Here is a 26,245-nt window from a genome sequence, read left to right as displayed (position 1 = left end):
CCTCGTTAATGAGGCGAAGCAGGAAGTATTATAGCGGTGCGCTCAATTGTAGTCCGCTAACTACCCTAAGTAATATTTTGGGTGATATTCATAAATGGTCAAAACAATTTATCTCATGGATGGGTCAAGCAAACACCTTGAAAATTAACATTTTGCAACATTTACTGTATCTCTTCCAAGCCCTCCCAGTAATAATCCCCCCACACATATTAACTAGTTAATTAGACTTTATATAACAGAACCATAGATGGGGGTTTAGGCGTGCCAAATGTTAAATTATATCTTTATGCAGCTCATCTCTCCCAAGCTGTCCTCTGGCACGTTAATATATGCTTGGTATGCATAGATGGGTTCAATCTTACGGATACCACGTAACCAGAGGCCTCTGGGGTGGTGCACATCCCCAACTAGAGGGGACATACTAAAAGGAATGACAGTGGAATGACAGTGGAATGACAGTGTTGTCTGCAGATAAGGAATGTCCCCTGTCCAATACTCATGCGTTAGTTTCTTCTCCCCCCGCGCTCTCTCCCCTCTGGGATAACCCGGCCTTTCCCGGGGGTAAAGACAAACAAAATTTTAAGCACTGGCTCTCTAAAGGTTTACATTTATCACTGATATTGCCCCTTTATGTACATTTCTGACATTCACGGAATTGTAGGATAAATACAATATCCCCTCTCAGTTGTTTTTTTCAATACCTAGAACTTCTCAGTGTTCACTCCACCAGGGCTGGACTGGCCATCTGGCACTTCTGGAAAATGCCAGAAGGGCCGATGGCCAGGTGGGCCGAATTTGAGTCTCTTCTGACAGGACGGATGTGCTGGCCAGCCGGAGTACACGAGACAGCTGCTGCTGTTCTCCTCTCCTCTCAGCCAGTGTCACTGCTCCCTGCAGTACCGCTGGGTGCCTCTAGGGGTGAGATTTAATAGGATGAGAGATTCAGAAAGCGAGAGATTTGGTGAGAAATCTCCAGTTTTTTTAAAGCGGCAATCATATACACTGCAAAACCAGTTTAATTTTGAAGTGTAAATGATTGCCGCTTTAAAAAAACTGGAGATTTCTCAACAAATCTCTCACTTTCTGAATCTCTCTTCCTATTAAATCTCACCCTAAGTGTCTCTTGCTTTGAGCACAAACTAAGTGAAAGCTAAAAGTGACAGAGGAAGTGATACGCAGCTCGGAGGCAGGAGCAGGCAACAGCGTGGGGGAGAGACCTGAATCCAGACATCACATTCAGGTCAGAGCTGGGATCATACAGTAGAAGGTAGTATTGTTATTGTGTATTTTATTTACCCCCGTCTCCTTCTCTCTCTCGGTTTCTGTCATGTCTGTCTCACTGTCCATCTGTCTTTCTATAGTCTCTTCTCTCACCCCCCCTTTGTCTCTCCCCCCCACCCCCCCTCTCTATCTCTCCCCCCCCCCCCACTCTGTCTCCCCCACCCCCCCTCTCTGTCTCCCCCCCTCTCTGTCTCTCCCACCCCCTCTCTGTCTCTCCCATAGGGATGGCCATCGTTGCCATTGCCATCGATGGTTGCCATCGATGGTAATTCTGCAACAGGCCATCGATAGTGCTAAACTATGCAATGTATGACCATCGATATTTTTACATATCGATGGTCATCCATTGTGTTTGATTGATTGGCCTGTGGGCCAATCAAAACATGGGGATGGGGCTTCGCGGGTGTCAGGGGGCGGAGCTATGCTCCGTGTCCCGGTACTTTGAAAAAAAAAAAAACAGCAAAACGATGTGAAAACATCTGGTTCTCTCCCATCGATGGCAAAAGTATTCGACATCGGCAATGAACCATTGATGATTTCGAATCATCGATGGTCGATGGCCATCCCTACTCTCCCCCACCCCACCCCCCCACCCCACCCTCAGGATGAGAAATGATGCACGGATAACTGATGCTAAAGATATTTTTGTTTTGTTAGGAATCTGGCTTTATTAGTCAGGGGGAGCAGCCTGTGGGGTCCTGTTATTATACAGGGGATCAGCCTGTGGGGTCCAGTTGTTATTATTATTATTATACAGGTGGAGCAACCTGTTGCGTTCTGTTATTATACAGGGGATCAGCCTGTGGGGTCCAGTTATTAATATAATACAAGAGGAGCAGCCTGTTGTGTTCTGTTATTATACAGGGGATCAGCCTGTGAGGTGCAGTTATTAATATAATACAGGGGGAGCAGCCTGTTGTGTCCTGTTATTATACAGGGGGAGCAGCCTGTGGGGTCCAGATTGTTTTATATTCTGTAATGGGCATTACGGTGTGTTTCATAATGTGTAATGCCTCCTTTCCATGACACCACGCCCCCTTTCCCCCGCACGGCAGGTGGGCCTGTGTGCTCAAAATGCCAGGCCCGATTTCTGTTCCCAGTCCGGCCCTGCACTCCACAATACTACACTCACGTAACTCTTTGGTGAAGTCCACCATAGAATCATTATGCTCCCTTCACTCCTCCTCTAAGGGCCTCACCTCCACAATCGATCGCCATATGCTTAAACATACAATAACTCACCCCATTGGCTTCACACGAGACCTCATAGGATACGGACCTACAAATATAATTGGGGACTAATACTTGGGGGGCAGATTAGACAGAACCTAGTATCCTCTACCACCTCTATTAAACACAAACAAAATTTAGTTAAAAAATACACACGCTGGTTTCTACCCCCGACTCGTTTGAATAAAGCCTTTCCGACCACACCAGATTAGTGCTGGAGAGGTTGTGGACTTAAGGGTACGCTGCTCCATTCTTTGGGGATTGCCCCAAAATAGTCTCGGCCTGGAAAGCCATCCGGAGGTTGATATCACAAGTTACGAAGGTTGATATTCCATTTTCCCCTTCTTTCTTTTTATTCCCTCGGAATATTCCAAAAATAGCAAAACCCACTATGAAACTCATGTGGCAAATTCTTAATGCAATGAAATGCAAAATAGCCCGTCTTTGGAAATCCCAAACAGTTCCGTCAGGGGCAGCTGTTACCGCTGCTATTTGGGACACATATCATATGGAATTCTTGTCTAGCATAATGGGAAGTAATGCGCTGAAACATGGGCCCCCTGGCTAGCCAATCATAAAGCCCCTCCACCCCTAACATTTGTTTTTTGATGGTCTCTCTCCTATTAAGATATGGAGCTTGTCTTAAAATTAAATTGGATGATGTTTTCTACACTGTGGCAATCTCATGTTCATACGACCTGATTCAGCATATGTCTCACTGTGCACAAAATGATGGATACAAGATATTGACTGCGCCCTGGGTACTGCAGCCTGTGAACACCAAGGATGTACCACACATCCACAGAAACAATGAAAACAGAAAAAGATGGTGATCACTGGCGCTGTACCCCCAAACACAATGAATATAAATAGTCCGCAATATCTAGCGACCTGAATAGAAGATCAAGTGTCCATCAGGATTATTTCACAGAAGTGGTGCCCAGTATTGCGGACTATTTATATTCATTGTGTATGGAGGTACAGTGTCTCACTGTGTACTACTGCAGTGGTACTCAACCTGTGGGTCCTGACCCCCAAGTGGGTCCTGACCTTCTTGGTATGGGGTCGCGACTCCATGTTGCTGACCATCGAGCTGATGACTTTTCTAATCTCAGTCAGTGATTCACGGAGTCTGAAAAATCTGTTGAATTGTTTATTTTAGACTCCTCCCATCAGTTTGTGCCTCCACAATGCTGCCATGCATGTGCTCTCTGCTGACTACACATGTGATGTGATCTTCTGCAGTAACTTTTTGGGTTCCTGTAATTATTTTTATTGTCTGGTGGGGTCCCAGAGCAAAATAGTTTGAGGACCCCTGTATCACTGCCTATTACTGATTTCCCCCTTTTCCTTCTGTCTACCCTCCCTCCCATTGTTTATACATTGTATTATTGCAAAAGCCTTTCAATAAACAGTTTGAAAAAAAAAAAGACTTTTAGTCCTGGGGCCTGTTCCTATATTAGAAGAACACCTTGGACCAGCAATGTGCAATTGGCCTTTGTGAGGTGCATTTTCTACATTCCAGAGTCACAATTAGTCACTTACAGATGTGTCCTCCTACATCATTGCTAAACAGCCCTTCTAGTTGCACCACATACTCTGATGAGACTCTGTATCACTGAGCATCTTTTTGTTGAGGTTTTCCATAAAAATGTGTCTTATTCACATCACTATGCACATAGGACACACATGCAGCTTCTGCTGATTAAAATGAGATGCCTATATTCTGTGTGTGACTGTGGCTTTATCTCAATATGAGATGCATTTTCAGCAAAGAAAGATGCCCAACATTAGCAGAGCTGCCCAGGGACTGCCGACTCACGGTGCATGGCATATTGAGGCTCAATGTATAAGGACACATCTATATGATGCATAGAATGTATATCAGGTGCTGTCTATGCTTAAACAAGTCCTTAGTAAAGAAAATGTACTGCGTCCCTTATTACAGAGGTATCAAACCAGAAAACATCCTGATTGGTGCTGCCGGACACATCATAATAGCCGACTTTGGTCTGGCTGTGAATAAGATCCATGGAGCGACCGGAAGCGGGGGAACACCAGGCTACATTGCCCCAGAGGTGAGGATAGACTGTTACAGTGTTACATTGTAGGGAGTATATTAGTTCTATTCTAATATGAAGGGTTTGTATGCTAAGGTCAATATGGAGGATAGAGCGAGGTATTTCTATATATTTACTTCCTCTCTGTCATGTCCGGGCAGTGCCCAGATTGTCCCCATAACCATGCAGCATGTCCTATTGCCCAACATGATGACTCATAGGGTGAGAGATTCAGAAAGTGAGAGATTTGGTGAGAAATCTCCAATTTTTTTTAAAAGCGGCAATCATTTACACTTCAAAACCAGTTTGATTTAGCAGTGTAAATGATTGCCGCTTTAAAAAATCTGGAGATTTCTTACCAAATCTCTCACTTTCTGAATCTCTCATCCGATTAAATTTCACCCCAAGTGTGGCCAGCATTAAAGTCACTGACACACATGTGTACGCGCAGCATTAGATCATTACATTTCCCCTGCCAACAATCTCAGTCTTCACCTGATCATCTTATATACTGTATCATACTTCTATATCCTGTTCTTCATTCTTCCTTCTAATATAATATGTATCGCAACTCTGATGTATGTTTTTACTTGGCTGTACATAGTGTAGTATAAGTTTCATTATAGCAAACACCCAATTTACAGAAGATATGGTTAGGAATGGCTCACTGTGAATCGGGGTTCAGGATCATCCCTCTCTAATGTTTTTATGGAGATTTTTAAGGGGTTTGTTTGTTTCTCCTTCATCCTCTGGGGACACTGAAGTACTACGCTGGGGATAGTGTGGTGTTATGGAGGAGTTGGCACTTTAAGAACTTGAAGTGTGGTGTGGCTCCTCCCCCTCTATCCCCCCTCAGACTCCAGTCTTAGTTTAGTGCCCGGAGGAGTAGGATCCCTGGGCAAGAGGCTCCCGCAGGGGTCTCTGGATGTCCGTTTTTTATTTTTAATATGGAAGTGTGCAGGCAGCCTGAGTGTTAGACTGGCTGCCTGCAGTGTGTGCAGGCTCTCCGGGAGGTCAGAGCGGCACTGCGTGCGGTGCACGCTGCTGACCTCAGCCGCCTGCATGTTAGATGTAGGGGAGCAGCCACAGCCGCTCGCGGCTTGTGTTACTGCTCCACTGGCTAAGTCACCCGCCGGAGAGGTCAGGACAGGGGCGCTGTGCGCCGGGTGACTGCTGGACCAGAGTCGCGCGCTGGTCCAGCTGAGGGGCAGATTGTGTCTCAGCGCCGCTGTCCTCAGCGCGCGCTGGGACGGAGGAAGAGGAGGCGTGTCATGGGCGTCTCCTCCAGCTTAAAGATCCTCAGCGCGGCAAACGCTGCCTCTCTGCCCACGCTGCCTTCCTCTGCTTGCTGTGCCTCATCGGAATCTTCTGCTACAGGACTGCAAGGCGCTTCACCCAGACTGGACAGACTGTGTCACTGCGCTGGGTGAGTGAAGGGGTTCTCCTTTTTAGGAGTCCCCGCTTGGAGTGTTTAGGTGGGCCTAATTCGGGGAAGGTGAGCTCCTCTCCCCCTATTGTATTTCCTCCTTTTTACCTGCTGGGTTTACACTGCTATCTGTGTGTGTGTAGCGTGTGCTGAGTGGGAAGTGTTTGTACTGGCTTGCATTATGGCAGCAAAAGCTTCTAGCTCTAAGGCTTCTCAGAAGCTGTTCACTTGCACTCAGTGTAATCAGCAATTCACACAGCATGTGAAAGGTGTGTCACTGTGTAAGGATTGCTATAAAGGAGGGGCTGTTCAACAGCCAGCTGCTCCCTTTAATGCTGAAGGGGTTACAAGTGTATTAGCTACCTTAGCTTCTGAGCTGGCAGCGTCTCGTAGGGACAGGGAGATTTTACACTCTCATTTGTCTACTATGTCTTCTGCTGAGCCTTCATGGGCCAGAGAGTTGATTAGGTCAGTGGATTCGCTGGTACAATCCACCGTTATGCCTACACAGTCCAGCGTCCCCCCTCCACCTAAAAAAAGGGGTGCCCCTTTGCTTTTGAGGATTGATACTTCAGATGAGGAAGAGGTTAACCCTCTAGAGGAGGGGGAGTGTCAGGCGCTGGATGATACCTTTGCTCCTGTGGATGAGGAGCAGGGTGTTCAGGATGAAGCTCAAGGTTTAGAGGCCTTGATTCAGGCTATTAAGGTGACCCTTAATGTTGCTGAGCAAGATTCACCTGCTCCAGTTTCTATTTTTGGCCGGCCAGTTAAGGCTGCGGTAACTTTTCCTGAGTCCATAGAGTTGGAGAAGCCTCTGTTGGACATTTGGAAAGCACCTGAAAAAAAGTTTCAGTTGTCCAGGCGCTTCAAGGCGTCTTACCCCTTTGCACCTGAAGCCAGGGCGAAATGGGAGAACCCGCCGTTAGCGGACGCTTCTGTCTCTAAGCTTTCAAAAAAGGCAGCTCTTCCCATCCCGGGAGCAGTGGCCCTGAAGGAGGCTCCAGATAGGCGTTTGGAGGCGGGGCTTAAGCATATCTTTTCAACGGCCGGTGTCTCTTTGCGTCCTATTTTTGTTATCTCCTGGGTCAGTAGGGCCATGGAGAAATGGGCAGAGGATTTGTCCAAGGGCTTGGAGGAGCAGAGTCCACCTGAGGAGTTAGCTCAGTTGGCTGACCAGATGCGGGAATCCGCGGCCTACATAGGAGAGGCTGCCAGGAATTCGGCTTCGCTGGTTGCGAGAATTTCGGCTCTGTCTATTACAGCCAGACGGTCCTTGTGGCTCAAGTCCTGGCAGGCGGAGGCGGATATTAAAAAAGCAGTGGAAGCTCTTCCCTTTACGGGGGATGTTCTCTTTGGTCCAGAGCTGGATAGGTTAATTGCTCAGGCGACAGGGGGAAAATCTACCTTCCTCCCTTCCTCGGCACCTCCTCCTAAAAGATCTTACCAGGGTCCGGCTTTTCGCTCCTTTCGGGGTGCCCCTAAATTTAGGGGTAAATCTAGAGGTTCCTTTACCGCGTCCCGTGGTAGAGGTAGAGGCTTTGGCGGCGCCACCTCCTCCGCAAACCCTGGCTCCCGTCGGTCAGACGCCAAGCAGCCAGAGAAGCCCGCGGCATGACGCCCTTCCCTCCTACCTGGGGGATCCCAGAGTAGGAGCGCGGCTTCTGGATTTCGGCAGGCCTGGGAAAAATCCTGCAAGGACAAGTGGGTTCTCTCAGTAGTGTCTCGGGGATACAAACTAGAGTTTGCCGGTTCTCCTCCTCAACAGTTTTTCACGATGGGTCTTCCGCATGCGGAAAAAGACTCAGTTACTGCTCCAAGCAGTTCAGCGGTTGCTATCAGCCGGGGTGGTAATGCCTGTCCCGACCGATCAACGCAAGGAAGGGTTTTATTCCCCTCTTTTCCTGGTTCCAAAACCAGACGGGTCGGTAAGGCCGATCCTAAATCTAAAAAAGTTGAACGAGTACATTATGTACCACAGGTTCAAAATGGAGTCTCTACGGTCGGTAGTGGCAGGTCTGGAACCGGGGGAATATTTGGCATCCTTGGACATCAAGGATGCCTATCTGCATGTTCCCATTTACGACTTGCACCAGAGGTTCCTTCGGTTCGCAATCAAAGACCAGCATTTTCAATTTCGGGCACTGCCCTTTGGCCTGTCATCGGCGCCTCGCCTTTTCACCAAGGTAATGGCGGTCATGGTTGCTTTTCTCCACACTCTAGGAGTCAAGATTGTTCCGTACCTGGACGATCTATTGATCAAGGCCGCATCCAAAAGTCAGCTGGAACAGGCGCTGCACTTGACTTGTCAAACCTTGATTCAGCATGGCTGGATTCTAAATTATGGGAAATCCCAGATGGTTCCTTCCCAAAGGATTTTATTTCTTGGGTTGATTCTGGACACAGAAGTACAGAGGGTGTTCCTTCCTTTGGAGAAAATTTCCTCGCTTCAGGACTTGGTGAAACAGGTGCTTCGTCCCCGGAGGGTGTCGGTGCACCTTTGCATTCGGTTGCTGGGCAAGATGGTCGCCTCTTTCGAGGCTCTGCCTTTCGGCCGATTCCACTCCAGGACCTTTCAACTTGATCTGTTGAGGCAGTGGTCGGGTTCACATGTCCACATGCACAGGACGGTAATTCTATCACCCTGCAGTCGTCTGTCTCTTCAATGGTGGCTCCAGACTGCCAATCTTTTGGAGGGGCTTCGGGTCGGTGTCTGGGAGTGGACTATCATCACGACGGATGCCAGCCTAAGGGGCTGGGGGGCGGTTGTGATGGGACGTCACTTTCAGGGCCGTTGGTCCCCGCAGGAATCAAGTCTTCCTATAAATATTCTGGAGATTCGGGCTATCCGCCTGGCGCTACTCAATGCGGACTTGTTCATCAGAGGGAAGCCGATCCGAATTCAGTCGGACAATGCCACTGCTGTGGCATATATCAACAGACAGGGTGGAACGCGCAGTCGGGCGGCTATGCAGGAGGTACGCCCGATCCTACAGTGGGCGGAGAGGAGTTCTCTGGCCTTCTCGGCTGTGTTCATTCCAGGGGTGGACAATTGGGAAGCGGACTACTTAAGTCGCCAGGATGTGCACCCAGGAGAGTGGGCCCTGCATCCGGATGTGTTTGGCCAGATTGTCATTCGTTGGGGGTTACCCCAAATAGACATGATGGCATCCAAACGGAATTGCAAAGTGGCTCAGTATTGTTCCAGGTCACGAGATCCGGAGGCGGTGGCGACGGATGCTCTGACCGCAGAGTGGAATTACCATCTAATCTATGTGTTCCCCCCGTTACCCTTGATTCAGTTGGTACTCAAACGGATCAAGCGCGAGAAGGCAACAGTGATTTTCATAGCTCCAAATTGGCCTCGTCGGCCTTGGTTTGCCGATCTTCAGGGGCTCCTGATAGATCAACCCTGGCAACTGCCTCAAAGAGAGGATCTGTTGCAACAGGGACCATTCGTCTACCAAGGGTTAAGGCAGCTGCGTTTGACGGCGTGGCTGTTGAGGCCGAGCTGCTGAGTAGACGTGGGGTACCTAAGGAGGTCATTCCCACAATGATGAGAGCCAGGAAGGAGGTTACTTCCCGGCATTATTACAGAATTTGGAAGGCTTATGTGTCGTGGTGCGAACGACACAAGTGCCCTACAGCTGTTTTTTGTTTGTCCCGATTGTTGAGGTTTCTGCAATCAGGGTTTGAGGCGGGCCTTCGTTTAGGGTCCCTTAAGGTTCAGGTGTCCGCCTTGTCGGTATTTTTTCATCGGCGTTTAGCTTTGATGCCGGAAATACAAACCTTCATGAATGGGGTTCTCAGGCTGCAGCCTCCGGTAAGACCTCCGGAGGAACCTTGGGATCTTCCCTTGGTGCTGGATTATCTCAGGTCTGAGGTGTTTGAGCCTTTAGAATCTATTGATTTACGTTTACTCACCTGGAAGACGGTGATCCTGCTGGCCTTGGCATCGGCTCGACGAGTGTCTGACCTCAGTGCTCTCTCATGTCGTTCTCCGTATTTGGTGTTCCACTCAGATAGGGCGGAACTCCGGACTCGGTTAGACTACCTGCCAAAGGTGGTGACGGCTTATCATCTTAACCAGCCAATCGTGGTTCCGGCCTTGACAGGAGAGTTCGCTTCACTGGATGTGGTCCGAACTTTGCAGGTTTATGTGGACAGAACCAGGGATCTCAGGAAGTCGGATTCGCTGTTTGTCCTATACTGTTCTGCGAAACGTGGTTGGCCGGCTACCAAGCAAACTTTGGCCAGGTGGATTTGCCTAACCATTAAACAAGCTTATGTTCAGGCCTCCCGGCCTCCGCCTGCGAGAGTTTCGGCTCATTCCACCCGTTCGGTGGGACCTTCTTGGGCGGCGGCCAGAGGGGTGTCTCTTTCTCAGGTATGTAGGGCAGCCACTTGGTCTGGGCCCAATACCTTTATTAAGTTTTATAGGTTTGACACCTTCGCGGCCTCCTCTACTAGGTTTGGCCGCGCGGTGCTTCAGGATGCCCAGCGCCTTCCCGCCCGTGGGGATGGCTTTGGGACGTCCCCAGCGTAGTACTTCAGTGTCCCCAGAGGATGAAGGAGAAAATAGGAATTTGGTACTTACCGATAATTCCCTTTCTCCGAATCCGAAGGGGACACTGAACGCCCTCCCGGCACTGGTCTTCTGGTAAGGGAGGGGTTTTTACAGGTCGCATGTGGCCAGGATGTGTTGCATGCGATGGTCTGTATGTGAGTTCTTTTGACTTATGTTTTCATTCGGTGTCTTGTTTTCATTCTCTCTCTCTCTCTGTCAGAGGTTTCCTGGTCTCTTTTCTCCTCTCGGGCACAGTAACTAAGACTGGAGTCTGAGGGGGGGGATAGAGGGGGAGGAGCCACACCACACTTCAAGTTCTTAAAGTGCCAACTCCTCCATAACACCACACTATCCCCAGCGTAGTACTTCAGTGTCCCCTTCGGATTCGGAGAAAGGGAATTATCGGTAAGTACCAAATTCCTATTTTTTGTTCTCATTGTGCACTATGGGTCTTATGCTGCTTTCCCACTGCAGACCAGTTTAAAGTACTGGTAATCTTAAATGGTATTTAAAACGGTATTAGCATTCCCACTGCAGCAGATTACCGTTTTAAATACCATTTAAGTACCATTCCCATTGCAGTGAACCGTGTAAAATGTAGAGTGCCTAACCCTCCCCCAGTGTAAAGAGTGCCTAATCCCTCCCCCCCCCCAAGTGTAAAGAGTGCCTAACCCCCGTACCTGCCCTGTGCCCCCACCTCCCCTCCCCTTGTACTTACCTGCACGGGGATGCAGGGCAGTGGGGAGGCAGCGGGGGTCCATGCAGGGTACAGGCAGTCCCAGTGCCTGATGAGAACTAGTAGTTCTCTCTTTGCGCATATGTAATGAGCGGCTCTTTATTATGCACGTGCACTCATTACACATGCACAAAGTGAGAACTACTAGGTTTCATCAGGCACTGGGACTGCCTGGAGGCTAAATAACTTTTAAGAGGCATTCCCACTGCCTCTTAATTGTTATTTTAACGTGCCGGACTCTGCTTTAAAAAACGGGTTGAAATACCATTTAGCTTTAAACGGTATTTCAACTCTGGCACTTTCCCACTGCAGCCTTAAAACGGTAAATTGCGCTGAAAATTGGCAATTTACCGTTTTTTAGCTGCAGTGGGAAAGGGGCATTATTTGGATTTGTATGTTTATGTACAAATCTTATGCAGAACGTTCTGCACATGTGCAGAACGGGTCCTGTGACGTCGCAGACAATGCACCCTAATCTCCATCCTCATTATACCCCGAAAAATTCTGTTATTTGTAGTTCCCTAATCCTAACATTATGTTATAAAAACCTCCCAAATACAATATCTTATATCCTCTGTTTTATACATGATTTCTCTTCACAACAGCGTATAGAATTTAATATCGTCTTTCAGTGTAAAAAAAATAAAATCAATACAAAAACAATGTGTATTGTGTTATAATATATAAAATCTGTATATATGTAACTTTTTGGTATTGTCAACTGTTAGTCCACAATCTATCATAGCATACACTATTGAACTCTCATTACCATAAACTGTTTATTACGTTTTTTTATTTGTCTACCGTATTTTACATATATGTATATATAAATATAAGTTTTCTATCATTGTATACATATATACTTCTTTTATATATGCTTATTGTCCTGCTTTCAATTGGTGTAAATACTATTAAATATATATACAGGTTGAGTATCCCGTATCCGAATATCCGTTATCCGAATTATTCCGAAAACCATACTTTCCAGAAAGTGGAAAAAAAAATTTGTTTAGCTAAAAACTCACTGGGGACATCTGTAACAGCATTACTGAGGACATGATATGTAACTGGCACTAATGGGGACATCTGTAACAGCATTACTGAGGACATGATATGTAACTGGCACTAATAGGGACATCTGTAACAGCACTACTGAGGACACGATATGTAACTGGCACTATATATGTGCAAGAAAATGATTGCTTGGCATTCAATTTCAATATCTGAGATAGTACACAATTTTTGTTTCATGTTTTGAAACCTTGTTTTTTGAACAAATAATATATATTTGTGTGTATTTTATGTGGTTATAAAATATATTTGTGTTTATTTTATGTGTTTATACAGCATAAATGCAAGATACTTCAAAATACATCATTGAAATATTAAAATATTCCAAAATACGGAATAATCCGTTATCCAAAATTCTCCTGGTCCCGAGCATTTTGGATACGGGATACTCTCAACCTGTACAAGTCTGGTTGCTATGGAAATAATGAAAGATACGGAATAATAGAAAGAAGAAAGATAAAATAGTAATCTTTCCAAGAATGTTTTTTCCTTATATATATATTTTTTTTAAAACGAGTGTAAACCACTGGATTTCTGGTTTCTTTTGAATCTCCGATTGAGGATTTTTCCGAAATTGTCACTAACACAATGTATGCGTGTCAATATACAGGAAGCTGAGGAACCGTGCGTTCTATGTGAAATCACTTCCGTTTCAAATATCCGGTGATACGACCTCCAGTCTTCACCTATGATGCGCTATACCAGCGCTGACATGAATGAGACGCTAGCGCCCCGTGTAACTTCCGGTTGCTTGCGTTCCAACTGCCGGAAGTATGGCTCTATCCATACTTCCGGATTCACGATCCTCACATCGGAGTCAAAATACACTTTTTTCAGAGGTAATGCGCTGAATTTTATGGTATAAAATGTTTGTAACAATAGGTCTGTCTCCTTATAATGTAACTTTTATGTGTGCAATGTGTTTTTTTAAATAACTATACTGATTAGGTTTGTAACTATGGTCAGGTGTATGCGTTGCTAATTAGTGCATAGGGTATTTAAACCCAGGTACCTTACAGTGCAAGTCACCTTGAAAAAGCTGCTGTGGGCAGCGAAACGCGTAGGTGCAAACAGATGACCCCAGTCACCCTACAGATCTGCTACTACCAACATCGAACCCCATTCACATTTACTACCTGCAGCCGGAAAAAATTATTCCATCTTCCAGTGGGACTACTACCTTCCTCAGCTTTACTTCCATCAACAGGAATTAACACCTGGACCTTCCACCGATCCGAGGCGAATACAATCTTTTTGGAGGTACGCTACCCCCTAACAACAGCCCGGTATTATCAAGGAAGGCACCCAGTGCTCCCCGTGAGTAACAAATTATTTTCCAATACTGAGAAGGCTACCATCACCGTCTGAATTTCCCTCAGATAAAGTGGATTGGCCCCCCACAAATTCTGAGGTACCTTCCCTCCCACTGTTTCCCTGCAGTCCATCACTTGGAAAATTATTGTCCACATTGGGACACCATCATTCAATGTAAAACCATCCTTCGTCAAAATTGCTTGAGTGGATTACAAATCTAAGTCCTTTATCCCACAAATAATCCAGCGGACTGGACAGTCGCAAATCAAAGAGTGACTATATAATTACTTTTAGTCATTTGTCATTTGTTGTTTTTATATATACAACTGTGTCTATTTTAATAAATTGTAACTCCCTTTTTTCACTATACACCTGACCATTCTTTTTTAAGATTATATGCTCAAAAAAATGATTTTTTTTTGTAAACCCCCCTAGCGCAGTCGACCACCCCCCCTTTTCTTAATGCACCCTAAGCCACAGGCTGTGGCCACATGGTACCATGCAGTATCCTCCCTGTGTGCCCCTCTATGTTACTATTCCTCAGCGGTACTGTCATGTATATAACGCTGATTTATTTAGTGACCTGTTTCCCTCATTCTGACAGATGCAATTCCACTAACAGTACGCCGCTGGTGTGGTTTGGTACGCTCTTGGAGTGGTCTTTTTCCGAATGACATCTGGAAAATCCCAGTTTGACTGTCAGCTCTCTACATTGGCAAGCTGCAGCCTGAACCTTGATGCAAGGGACATCATTGAAGTGGTGAGTGGGAGTAGATCCTCAGTATACTAGGTACAAGGACAGGAACAACAATAAAGTAGCACTAAATACCGATGAGGAATAAAATTAAATTGACATTTAATAATACACATAAAAAAAAAGTAAATACACAAATTAAACCACAGGCGCCTATGGCAAATATTATGGGCTGGATAGTTCAGTGGGGATCCGTTCCTATATATACCGCCGTTAGTAGAGGCTTGTTACTCACAGTGTGGCCTCCGATAGGAACATGTTTGGCGTATACTGCGTGGAATATACATATCCAGTTGTACAGTGAAACGCGATAGGAGCTGAGAGCCCATAACAGAAACATAGAATGTGACTGCATATAAGAACCACTTGGCCCATCTAGTCTGCCCCTTTTTTAAACATTACCTCAAACGATATTTAATCCTTATTTCTTTGTAAGGATATTAATATGCCTATCCCATGCATGTTTCAATTGTATTACTGTATTTGCCTCTAGCACCTCTGATGGGAGGCTATTCCACTTATCCACTACTCTTTCTGTGAAGCAATTCTTCCTCAAATTTCCCCTGAATCTTCCTCCCTCTAGTTTCAGTGCATGTCCTCGTGTTCTGCTGCTCCTCTTCCTGTGAAGAATGTCTCCCACCTGTACCTTGTTAAAGCCCTTGATATATTTGAAAGTTTCTATCATGTCCCCCCTTTCCCTTCTCTGCTCTAAAGTATACATATTAAGATCTTTTAGTCTTTCCTGGTACGTTTTGTGATGTAGGCCATGCACCATTTTAGTTGCCCTTCTTTGTACTGTCTCCCAAGAGTGGCATCTACCACTCCAACCTATGCACTACTGTACTTTATACTGGATCCGGACCAGCGGCCAATCTTTGGGAACTTTCCACAGCCGCAGATACTCCAGTGAGACTCCTCACTTGCTATCACCGTTACGTAGTATACTGCTGCTATGCATTCCATGCCGGATTAATTCCCCAGGTGGACATTTATGGTAAATATACCTTACTCATCCACAGAGAGATTTATTGGAGACTGTGCTTACTATATGTGGACCCCTACTAATGGCGGTATAGATAGGAACGGATCCCCAATGAACTATCCAGCCCACAGTATTTGTCATAGGTGCCTGTGCTTTTATTTGTTTTATGTACGGTATTTATTCATTTATTGTAAATTTTTTGATTATGTGTATTATGAAATGTCAATTCAATTTAAATCCTCAGTGGTATTTAACACTACTTTATTTTCCTTTCTTTTTCAGTACACAGGAATTTACTCCCTTCCTCTAAGTAGCTTCTCGGCCAACTGAGATTACAAGAATAATGCTTCCCTTGTTTGCCCAGATTGGGGTACCAGAATAATGCTTCCCTTGTTTGCCCTGATTGGGGTACAAGAATAATGCTTCCCTTGTTTGCCCTGATTGGGGTACAAGAATAATGCTTCCCTTGTTTGTCTAGATTGAGGTACCAGAATAATGCTTCCCTTGTTTACGAAGATTGGGGTACCAGAATAATGCTTCCCTTGTTTGTCCAGATTGGGGTACCAGAATAATGGGTACTTGTGTATTTTCTGGGCGCACGATATATCGCATCGTATGCCACTAATTAAGGCATGCGATGCGACGGTACCTGATTTTCCCTTGAAATGATCGGGAGGTGCTAATGAAGTACAAATCGCATTGCATTGTATGCCTTTGTATGGCATGCAATGCGATTTAACACATCCCGCCCATTCGTAATCCCGCCCTCTGGCACATCTGGCAGAATTTCACTCTGAGGGGATTTTGTGAGGAGAGAAGAAGTGTGTTGCTGAGCTGGTGTTTTCGTGAGGTGTCATGAGGTGATTTTGCTGTGATTTTGATCCGATTACTTTGGATTACGTTCCATAGGATTACGTTGGCTGTGATTTCCATCGGAATGGCTGCATCTTCATCAGTATCAGTGAGTCTGTTCAGTCTGGCGCAGACCGAAGAGGAAGCTGTCTGTTTTCTGCAGGACCATTCTCTTCTGCCGGTGACAGCCACCTGCGCAAATGGACATCCCATGCGGCTGTCCATTAAGGAGTACAAATGGCGTTGTTACATAAAGAGCTGCTGGAAGAAGGAGAGTCTGAGGGCAGCCCTTTTCTTCCCAGGACGCCGACTTTCTTTGGTGAAGTTAGTTCGCTTCATCTTCTGCTGGTGAGGAGCTGACTTCTATCGACTTCTGCGACCGTCACCTCAGTCGAATAAGACAGTAGTCAAATATCACTTTATAGACCTGCAGAGTGGAGCGCACACTCAAAATATAGAGCGACTGTGGGGATGCGCTAAATGGCGTAACAAGCACCAGAGGGGCACAGCTCGGCAGAACCTGGACAGCTATATGCAGGAATTCGTATGGCGGAAATGCCTAGCAGGTGACACCCCGTTCCCACGCATGTTACAAGCATTAACTCTGCTCGCTAAATGAAATTGACTCTTGATGATTTTTAATTATAATAATTGTTAGATTTCATCGTTATCTTTCTTATTGTTATTCTTTAATTATATTTATTGTTCTATGTGATAATTGTCTTTGTACGTAATCATTGTCTTTATTGTTCATATATAATCATTTTCTTCTATAAATTAATACAGTTATTCGTTAACTCCTGTTGTCATTACTGTGTCAGATGAATGATATTGGTGTTGTGAATGTGTCCACAAGGTCCACAGCCAGCCCACTATCAACACCAACCCGAAGCGTGTGAGCGCAGAGAGCCCGCAAGGGGCGGCGGTACGCGTCCTTCGACCTTTTCATACCCCCACTATCCACGTCGGCATGGAGTTGACTTTATATAGTGTGGCGAGCGCAGCGAGCCACAAGATCTTAAATTCCATCCATTGTGAATTTCCACATGATGTCACTTAGGGTTCTGCAGAAGATCCAGCCTGTGGCTAGAACACCTGCTCACTCTCTAGCTGCCCAGCTTACATGAGTCGGCATAACATTGCCCATCATCAGTGAGACAGTATTTGGACTCGGAAGCCCTGGAGATACTGTAGAGTCTGTGAGTAACATATAATGCCTATATGTAAATATATGGCTGGAGCCCAGGGAGAGGAGCCTGCTGCTGAGGGGAGTGGGTGAGGAGGAGGCACAGCCTGGTAATATTAAGGGGTAGAGGACATGCAGGGCAGAGACGGGGAAAGGAGCGTGCTGCTGAGGGGAGTGGGTGAGGAGGAGGCACATGCTGGTAACTTTAGGGGGTAGAGGACATGCAGGGCGGAGACGGGGAGAGGAGCCTGCTGCTGAGGGGAGCGGGTGAGGAGGAGGCACAGCCTGGTAATATTAGTGGGTAGAGGACATGCAGGCCAGAGCCCAGGGATAGGAGTGTGCTGCTGAGGGGAGTAGGTGAGGAGGAGGCACAGGCTGGTAACATTAGGGGGTACAGGTGCCTGGCATGAGGGGGGTGTTAGAATGGGAAGGGCTCTTCACCAGGCATAATACATCTGCCCCATTATACACTAATTTTTGTGGTATTATTAGATGTAATTATTACGCTAACAGTAATTCATGGTAGCATCACAATACTGTGACTACACACACACACATACAGCATATATAGCAGAGATACAAAACAGCACTCAACCTTATTGAAGGTTGGTTAAGTGATATATATACATGCATGCTTCTTCCTCCTGGTGGTGTTAAGGTCCATACACACTGGACGGATTTCCCCCTGTACGGCGCCATCAGCAGGGGGTGGGCGGCTTTGCATAGCGCAGTGCTATGGAAAGCCGTCCTCAAAGCCGCACATCTGGTGATACCAGCAGATGAATGGCTTTCCCGGGGATGATGCGGGAGCGCGCATCACTGCTCATCGCCCGGCCGTACACACTGGGCGGCTTTCATGCTGAAAGCCAATCAAACGAGAAAACTGAGCGGATTTCTTGTGACAGTCACCCAGTGTGTATGGGCCTTTACATTGGTGTGAATTTGTGGTTCGTTGCCTTACATTTCATGCCAATAGAGACACTCCTCCTTCCGAGCTGTCTCTGATGAGTGAGGATTATTAAGGCGCCCAAGGGATTATGTTGGTTGCCTTATGTATTTACCTTTACCTTATCACCTTATCTAAAAATAAGACTCAGACAACCATGGCATAAGTTTAAAATGGTCAAGTTATTTATTTAGGTGGTATGACCCTTGTTTGTCTATCAAAGGGATGGCCAAGAAAGCACTTGAGACCAGCACCAGTCAGAGGTGTATGCCAATGGCAGCGACTGCATCGCTCCAATCTAACAAACACACCCCTTACGTAAGGTACAGCCTGCACCGTGACGGCTCCCCGCCCCCTCTAAGGTAGGGCGCGGACACCTCAAGGAAGTGCCCACCGTCCCCGCTCAATTCGGGACTCGCCCACCGTCCTGGCAAGGGGGGGTAATACCGCACGGTGACCACCTGACACCTCACCCGACTGCTGGTCGAGAGCGCCTTCTCGCCGATTCTTTAAACTGAAATTAAATTTGCCAATTGTTGGGACAGCCCGAAGGCAATGAGCACCAGAGAAGAAGAAAAAAGAAGGGAATGGAGGGTGGGGATCCGGATTCCAAGAGGAAGTTCCTGCCCCAGAGCTGGACCCTAAATACCCTGCATAAGCTGCCTCCCCTTTTGGTGCTGATTGGCCCAGCTACACCACATGCTAACCTGCCTGTGAATCATCACACTGCTCTGTGCTGCATTGCCTGTGAAGTTAACCCCCAAATCCCCGGGCTCTTAACTGCACTCTGGCCTAGACTGCCCTCGTTTTGCCATAGTACAGGTCACACTAAAGGGGGATACAGACTGGTGACCCGTGCTCCGTGCTGAGTGATGGGCTTAAGCACGATCGCTCAGCACACATCATGGTGCATCCACAATGCTGTGTGCTGAGCGATCGTGCTGAGCGGGGCCTTGCCTATTTTAATAGGCAAAGCATCGCCATCTAGAAGTAAAGCCAGCGCTAGTGCTGTCTTACCCTGCGGACAATAGCGATGATGGAGAAAATCGCTGGGCTGAATCACTTAGTGCACACACACAGAGCAATTATTGCCCATTGAAACGATTTTCACAGGGGTGTACGACTTTCAAGCCGTTCACCCCTTCGCTCATCAGCTGGTAATACCAGCAGATGAGTGGTGGCCACCGGCGATGATGCAGGAGCGGCATCACCACTGCCCCATACACACTGGGCGGCTTTTCAGCTGAAAGCAGCTTAAACGACAATATTGAGCGTCTTTCAGTTGAAAATCACCCAATGTGTATGGGCCTTTAATATGCCATGATGGCATACTGGGAGGTCCTATGCAAAGGTTCAGCTACTGTTATCTACAGCAGTGGTTCTCAACCTCGGTCCTCATGTACCCCCAACAGTGCATTTTTTCCAGGTCTCCACATAGAATCACTGGTGAAATTATTAGCTACACATGTGATCTTTTAAGATGTGTCAGTGAATAATGAGTGCACCTGTACACCTGCCGGGTGCACTGTTGGGGGTCCTTGTGGATTGAGGTTGAGAACCATTGACCTACAGTATTAAAAATCAAAATGTATAATAAAAGGGTTATGGAGGGGTGTCAATTCCCATGCAGTCTATCTAAGTTGGTGGTGCCCTCAAGAGTCTTGGACATAGTGTTATTAATAAAGGGTTATCCCTCTGGATAAAATGAAAGGATGCAACATTTTTTGGGGGGGGGGGGGGGGACATACTGTTACGTGAAATAGGTTATATCAATATTCATATGTGAATGAAACTTTTATAAGAATACTTTTAAAAGGAAAATTGAGAAAAAAGCATTTTGACAAACAACATATATCATAATAATGCTACGGCCCAGTTTCTGGTAGTAAATGAGGCCTACCACTCTTACTTACACATGGGATAGCTCCGGGCTATAGCCCTGGCCCTGGGGATGATTTTCCCATCATCACTGTCCCCATTCACCCAGTGTGTATAAGGAACATAAGGCGTCCAGGAAAGTGTGCGTCCTTCGGTGGCATCAGAAAGTACTAAAGAAGAGCATGGATTTCTAACAGCATCTCTGATATTGCTCCCCATGCCAGAGGATGCCGTTCTGCTCTGTGTTTAGTAAGTGCCCATTTGGAGGAATTAATAGACAACAAGTAGGTCTGTGGCATTATTCCTGTGTGTGTGGGTGGTTAGGAAACATGAATGTCAGTGGAAAATGGGACATTTTGCTACAGTTATAAATGTTGCTCATCTCTAGTAACCTGGATGTGAGATTTGTCCTGTCCCAGTATAGGACAATCCCTGTATCAGTACTATAGACCTCCACCGTACTATTCGGTACCTTATACTGGACATAGAGGACAGTCATGTGACCCCACAGCCTGTGGCTTTAAGCTGGGTACACACTAGAAGATATTTAGAACAACTACGGATGAGAAAGCCCTGTTTGAGTGCTGTCACTTTTTACTTATTGCAGCCCGCCACCCCCGGTCGGTGTGAGCTCAAATGACGGCTCCAGCAGCCGACAACGCACCGGATGGAGGAACTGTATTATAATCATCTTCTAATAAATCAGTATTTTAGTTGGTTTAGCATCTGTTCTATAAGGAGACCCTGGTTTCTGTATTTCCCCCGGAATGCCCTGTATACTATCTGATCACTCTCCCTCTTGGGGTTGGGCTACTTGGGCTACTTCAGGTGGGTACTTACATAGCTCAATATACATTACACGGTTCCCAGGCGTCAGCTCATCGCACTGACTATTCTTCACCTGTTACATTGGCCGGCGGCTATAATCAGTTTCCAGCTTATTTACAATGTGATTGTACCATTAGGTTGAATTACATATATTGTGTCTGTGCTCCACGCTTTACTTTTATTTGCATGTCATCCAATACATAGATTTATTAGCATTTAATGAACAACAATTGCGAAAAGACATTTCAGGGCTCAGTCATGTTACACATGATATGAGTGTTTCCCCCCTTTTTATAGACTCCGATCTATGCTGGTCCGCACTCCCGGAATGTGCAGGAGACTCAGGAAGTTGGAAAAGATGTTCTGACAGAAGTGTACAGAAGTGCCTCCCGTTACATCTGCTGGAATTCCCTCACCCCCTACATCTGGTATCCGGAGGGCACCATTTAATAGCAGGTAAGTATGTGATCATTTTCCCTCTTGTAACTTACATATAATGTATTTTCCAATCACATTTGCTGGAGTGTAAGTCGAGATTTGTCGGCGTCCGTAGAATGTTTTGTAAACACTACCATTTCCATCCTGAGCTAAGGAGATCTGCCTAGAAAATGAATGGGGTCTACAGATCCATATAACCCAATGAGGGAGAGTGGCTGGTGCTTCACTAGTGCCGGAGTAATTGGATAGTTCAGATAAAGAGAAACAGTTGTGGCATCAGTGGCACAGATAGTGGTGAGGAAATATCTGTTTTACTGGACAACACTTCAACTTCATTCCACATAAAATTTCCAATGTAGTTATGGGGGGTTAATGGGCAAATAAATGCAACTTTAAGGGGGATATTTACTAAGATGGGAGTTCTATTCCACATGGTGTTGCTATAGGCAACCAATCCGAATCTACTTTATTTAGCACCTTCTAGAAGATAATAGATAGTGGGCAAGATTCTCTATTACAGAAATGCGGTAAAAACCCCGTTATCGGGGGTTTTACCGCATTTCTGTATTCTCTAATGTCCCTCCGCAGTGTCACCGCACATTGTCACTATTGTCATAGTCTATTATTATAGTGTCACTATTTCACATTCAATCCGAATCTACTTCTTTATTTAGCACCTTCTAGAAGATAATAGATAGTAACTGATTGGTTGCCCATAGCAACATCCCATGTGAAATCGAACTCCCATCTTAGTAAATTTCCCCCTAAGTATCCTTACATACCAATGTGCCTATAAGGAAACTTTCCAATTTGCCCATTATTCCTTCTCTCACTCTCCCATTTCCTCCGCTCTGTCCCCCCCCCCCCCCGCCCCCCCCCCCCATTTCCTCTCTGTCTCACACTGACATTTCTCCCTATTCTCCCTCTATCCCGCATGGACTACTATTTTCCACTAACCCCGGTATCTCCCGTTTCCCTTACTCTCTCTGTCTCTCTCTGTCTCATTGCTCCTTTTCCCCCCTATTCCAACAATCTTTTATTCTTCCCCTATCCTCTTTTTCGCACTGTTGCATTTCACAATATCTCTCTCATTGTCACACTCACACACTTTATCATCCCCTCTCGTCTCTTTCTCTCTCTCTCTCTCCCCCCTTTCATTTCTCTCGCACACTTGCTCACCCATTCTCATTTGCCCCTACTCTCACTCTCCCCCTCCCCCGCCATTTCCTTTACCCCGTCTATGTCTCACACTCCCATTTGCCCCTATACTCCCTCTCTCTTACATGGTCTACTATTTCTCACTATCCTCTATCTCCCATTTCCCTTACCCCCTCTCACGCGCGCTCTCTCTCTCATTTCTGCCATCCTATATTTTATTTTCTCACATTTCCACTATTCTCTTTCACACTCTCGCATCTCAAAATATCTTTCTCATTGTCACACTCACACACACTCCCAACCCTCCTCTCTTCTCTCTATTACCTTCTCTCTCTCTCTCCCCCCTTCCATTTCTCTCATACTTGCTCATTCCCTCGCATTTCCCCCTATTCCATATCTCCCTCTATCCCCTCCTCGATCTTACTATTTTCATTCTCTCTCTACCATCTTTTCCACCTCTCTCACTCTCCCGTTTCTCCCTATTCCTTCTGTCTCACACTCACTCTCATTTCCCTTTATTCTCTTCTTCTCTCCTTCCTCTACTATTCTTTGTCTCTGATTCTCTCCCATCTCCCCTTCTTTCTCTCTCTCACTCTATCTGTCTCGCTTGTGTTGATGCGGATACTTTCCCAAGTCTTCTATGGACTCTAGCCATCTGCAGACAAGTGCAAGTACTGGTAGATTATAGAGGTACTTGCAGGGTTTCTTACACCAAAGCCCAGCTGTGCTGTGCTAATACAGTATATGTTGATGAGCCATTCATCCGTAACCAATAACTGATCTGCGATAACATTTTAGAAGCATCACCTTAATTCTTAATGAATAAAAACAGATGTAAATCGGAACATCATTATTTATTGCTGTGTACTGTAATTACAGTGGTCTTCAGTATTACAGTACTGTATGTTCCACGGTTACATCTTAGCTGTAGCTGTACTGCCATATGCTCTCGTGTCTGTAAGCCCCATACACACTAGACAACGGGCTCCACCGATATTGCGCGTACACACTGAACGATATCGACAGTGACGTCACCCTCCCACAGCTAATAGCATGCCTTTATTCTGCGGGAGACATCAGGGGCCATAGGGATGACAGTGGGTAGACAGTGGATGAGGAACCATTCCAGCGCCAGAAAGGTTAAACTAAACATATAGGATGAGTTTATACCTATACATAATCACAGTCACTAGGAATTTCCCCTGTGCGGCTTTGGCAAGAACAACATAAGCACTACTGGATATAAGTGAAAAGTAATGTTTATTGACACACAGAATATAGTGCAAAGAGGCGATGATGAAGGGTTCCAGATATCACTTGATAAATGCAAGTAACCAGGAGACTGGAACTGGATAGTGGACCGACATTTTGAAGCAACTTGTGACTGATCAGCTTTATCACCAAGTCTGGAGGTTAGAATTATCCTCATCTGAAGGAAAGGGTAGAAATATTGGACCTTGGAACGCTCCCTGGCTCTCTGGATTGGGGAATGTCCCCAGATGCTCTGGGACCGCTCCCTATAAACAGGAGATTGGGCTTGCACCCTCACACTGTAAACTGGCGACCTCTTTAATAATATCACAAAAAGAAAATTGAACAAAGACAAATATCCTAGTGGAATATAGTCTGGATTAAAATAGCTCTTGGTAAATTGGTGGTGTACCTGTATATTTAAATTAATATAAAATATAACATAAGTTCTGGCCCCTAACCTCCCCTTACTGGCCAGCCAATCTCCCACTTTTGATGTTATATTCTATATACATTTTCAGAAGAGAGCTCTTTAATGTAATCTTTCTTTACATAGGTCCTGATTCAGCTTAGATCACATTTTATACACTGTCCCCATCAGCTTATTATGTGTGATCCTTAAGCAATGCAACTGCAGGAGAAGGTGCAGACCACCCCATATCGGCATTTGCAATCATATGGAACTGTGATGCGATCGTTGTTTAGAGGAACATCGTGACCATCGGTTGCGGTGTCCCACTACGACTACAACCTGAGGCATACACACGTAGACATCTGTGCTAAGCAATTTTGCTAACCTATTTTGCTAAGCAATTTTGCTGGTGTCAAGACCTCCCATGGGGAGCACATACACATGCAGAGATTTGTGCTAAGTAATTTTGCTAAAAATAGTCAGGGTAATGGTTCAGAATGAGAAATTGTGATCAATATCTCTCATTCTGTACACACAGAGAGATTTGCAGTCATTTGCTAAGCAATCTGACTAGATTGTGACTTCATGCACTGACTTAGTTAGCAAGAGATATATAATCTCTCGGAGCATACACACGGAGAGATCTGTGCTTACTTTCAGATCTAGTCAGATTGCTTAGAAAATAGCACAAATTAGCTCCGTGTGTACACCCCTTTAGTCTCATCTTACTCAGCCTTGCAATCGCAGGTGGGCTTGTGAGGCGAAGGAAACTTCACCTTGCAGCTTAAATGTAAATGTATGTAAAATATAACATCAGTTCTGGCCTCCAACCTCCCCAGATAAGCCAGCCAATCACTCACCTATGATGTTATATTTTATATAAATTTTCAAAAGATAACTCTTCAATGTAAACTTACTTTACATAGGGCTTTGTTCAGCTTGGATCGCATATGATACGCTTCTCACAGAAATACAAATGCAGGAGATGGTGCATACCACCCCCTGGCTACATTTGCAATCCAATTAAACTGCGATCAGATAGCAGTTTAGAGGAACGCGGTGTCCTCCTGCAACTACAGCCTGAGTTAAAAACCCCATACACTAGTCCAACTTGTTCTTACCAGTTTGACCTTGAGAGCCCCCCAGCAGCTCCCCGGGAGGCTCGCTTACGATTTGGCACTTGATGGGCCAAATTTACATGCAATAAATTGCATGCGATATATTGCATGCAATATTCCCCGTGGCGTGGGTAGCAGGGTCTGTGCAGGGGGTGGGCAGTGGGGTCCGTGTGGTGCAGGGCAGGCAGCGGGGTTCGTGCGATGGCTGGGAACTTGTTGGGTCTAAACTCCAGGCTATTAAAAAGGCCTGGGTTGGCCAGGCATACCATGCTCCCTTTACATCATCGGCCCGTGGGGTGTCGGTATTAATCAACAGAACAGCTACCTTTGAATGCTTAAGGGTAAAGATAGACCCGGGTGGGTGCTATGTATTTTTAGAATGTATTATGAACGCATTGCATATATGTCTGTTGGCTGTGTATATACCCCCGCCTTTCTCCTTTGACATTCTGGTCAAAGCGGCGGACTTTATGTCGCAATCTCCAGACATTCCTGTAGTGATCATAGGTGATTTTAATAATGTACTCAATCATCGATTAGATAGATGGCATAAAAATTTGGTTAATGAGGATAGAAGAAGTAAAAGCAATCAGGGGTTTGGCCAGTTCATAAAGGACATGGGCCTGATGGACCCATGGAGGGACAGAAACCCTGACCTCATCCAATTTTCTTGTTTTTCGGCATCCCATGTGGCATTCTCCAGAATCGACCTGGCACTTGTTTCTAATGGGCTAGCGCCACAGGTCTCTGAAGTGTCATA

General features: G+C 45.9%; 2 long non-coding RNA genes across 5 annotated transcripts in view; both read left to right on the top strand.

The window, feature by feature from the left end:
• LOC146046262 (uncharacterized) overlaps positions 1 to 26,245 on the top strand; it is a 173,110-nt gene that overhangs the window by 69,963 nt on the left and 76,902 nt on the right. The window contains exon 1 of one of the 4 annotated variants that reach the window (XR_014465816.1): positions 21,534 to 21,564. The exons of the other annotated variants lie outside the window; for them this stretch is intronic. This is a non-coding gene — a long non-coding RNA (uncharacterized LOC146046262). Of the gene's footprint in view, positions 1 to 21,533; positions 21,565 to 26,245 lie in introns of those variants that run through there. 4 annotated transcript variants of the gene reach the window in all.
• Positions 1,191 to 16,964, top strand: LOC146046248 (uncharacterized). The gene is made up of 4 exons (XR_014465806.1): positions 1,191 to 1,267; positions 4,460 to 4,589; positions 14,287 to 14,442; positions 16,328 to 16,964. It is a non-coding gene; the product is annotated as an uncharacterized LOC146046248 (long non-coding RNA).

The sequence above is a fragment of the Crinia signifera genome, chromosome 11, assembly GCF_055691185.1.
Source record: "Crinia signifera chromosome 11, ASM5569118v1, whole genome shotgun sequence".
In the NCBI taxonomy this organism is placed as follows: domain Eukaryota; kingdom Metazoa; phylum Chordata; class Amphibia; order Anura; family Myobatrachidae; genus Crinia; species Crinia signifera.
This window is presented reverse-complemented; position numbering and strand designations above follow the sequence as displayed.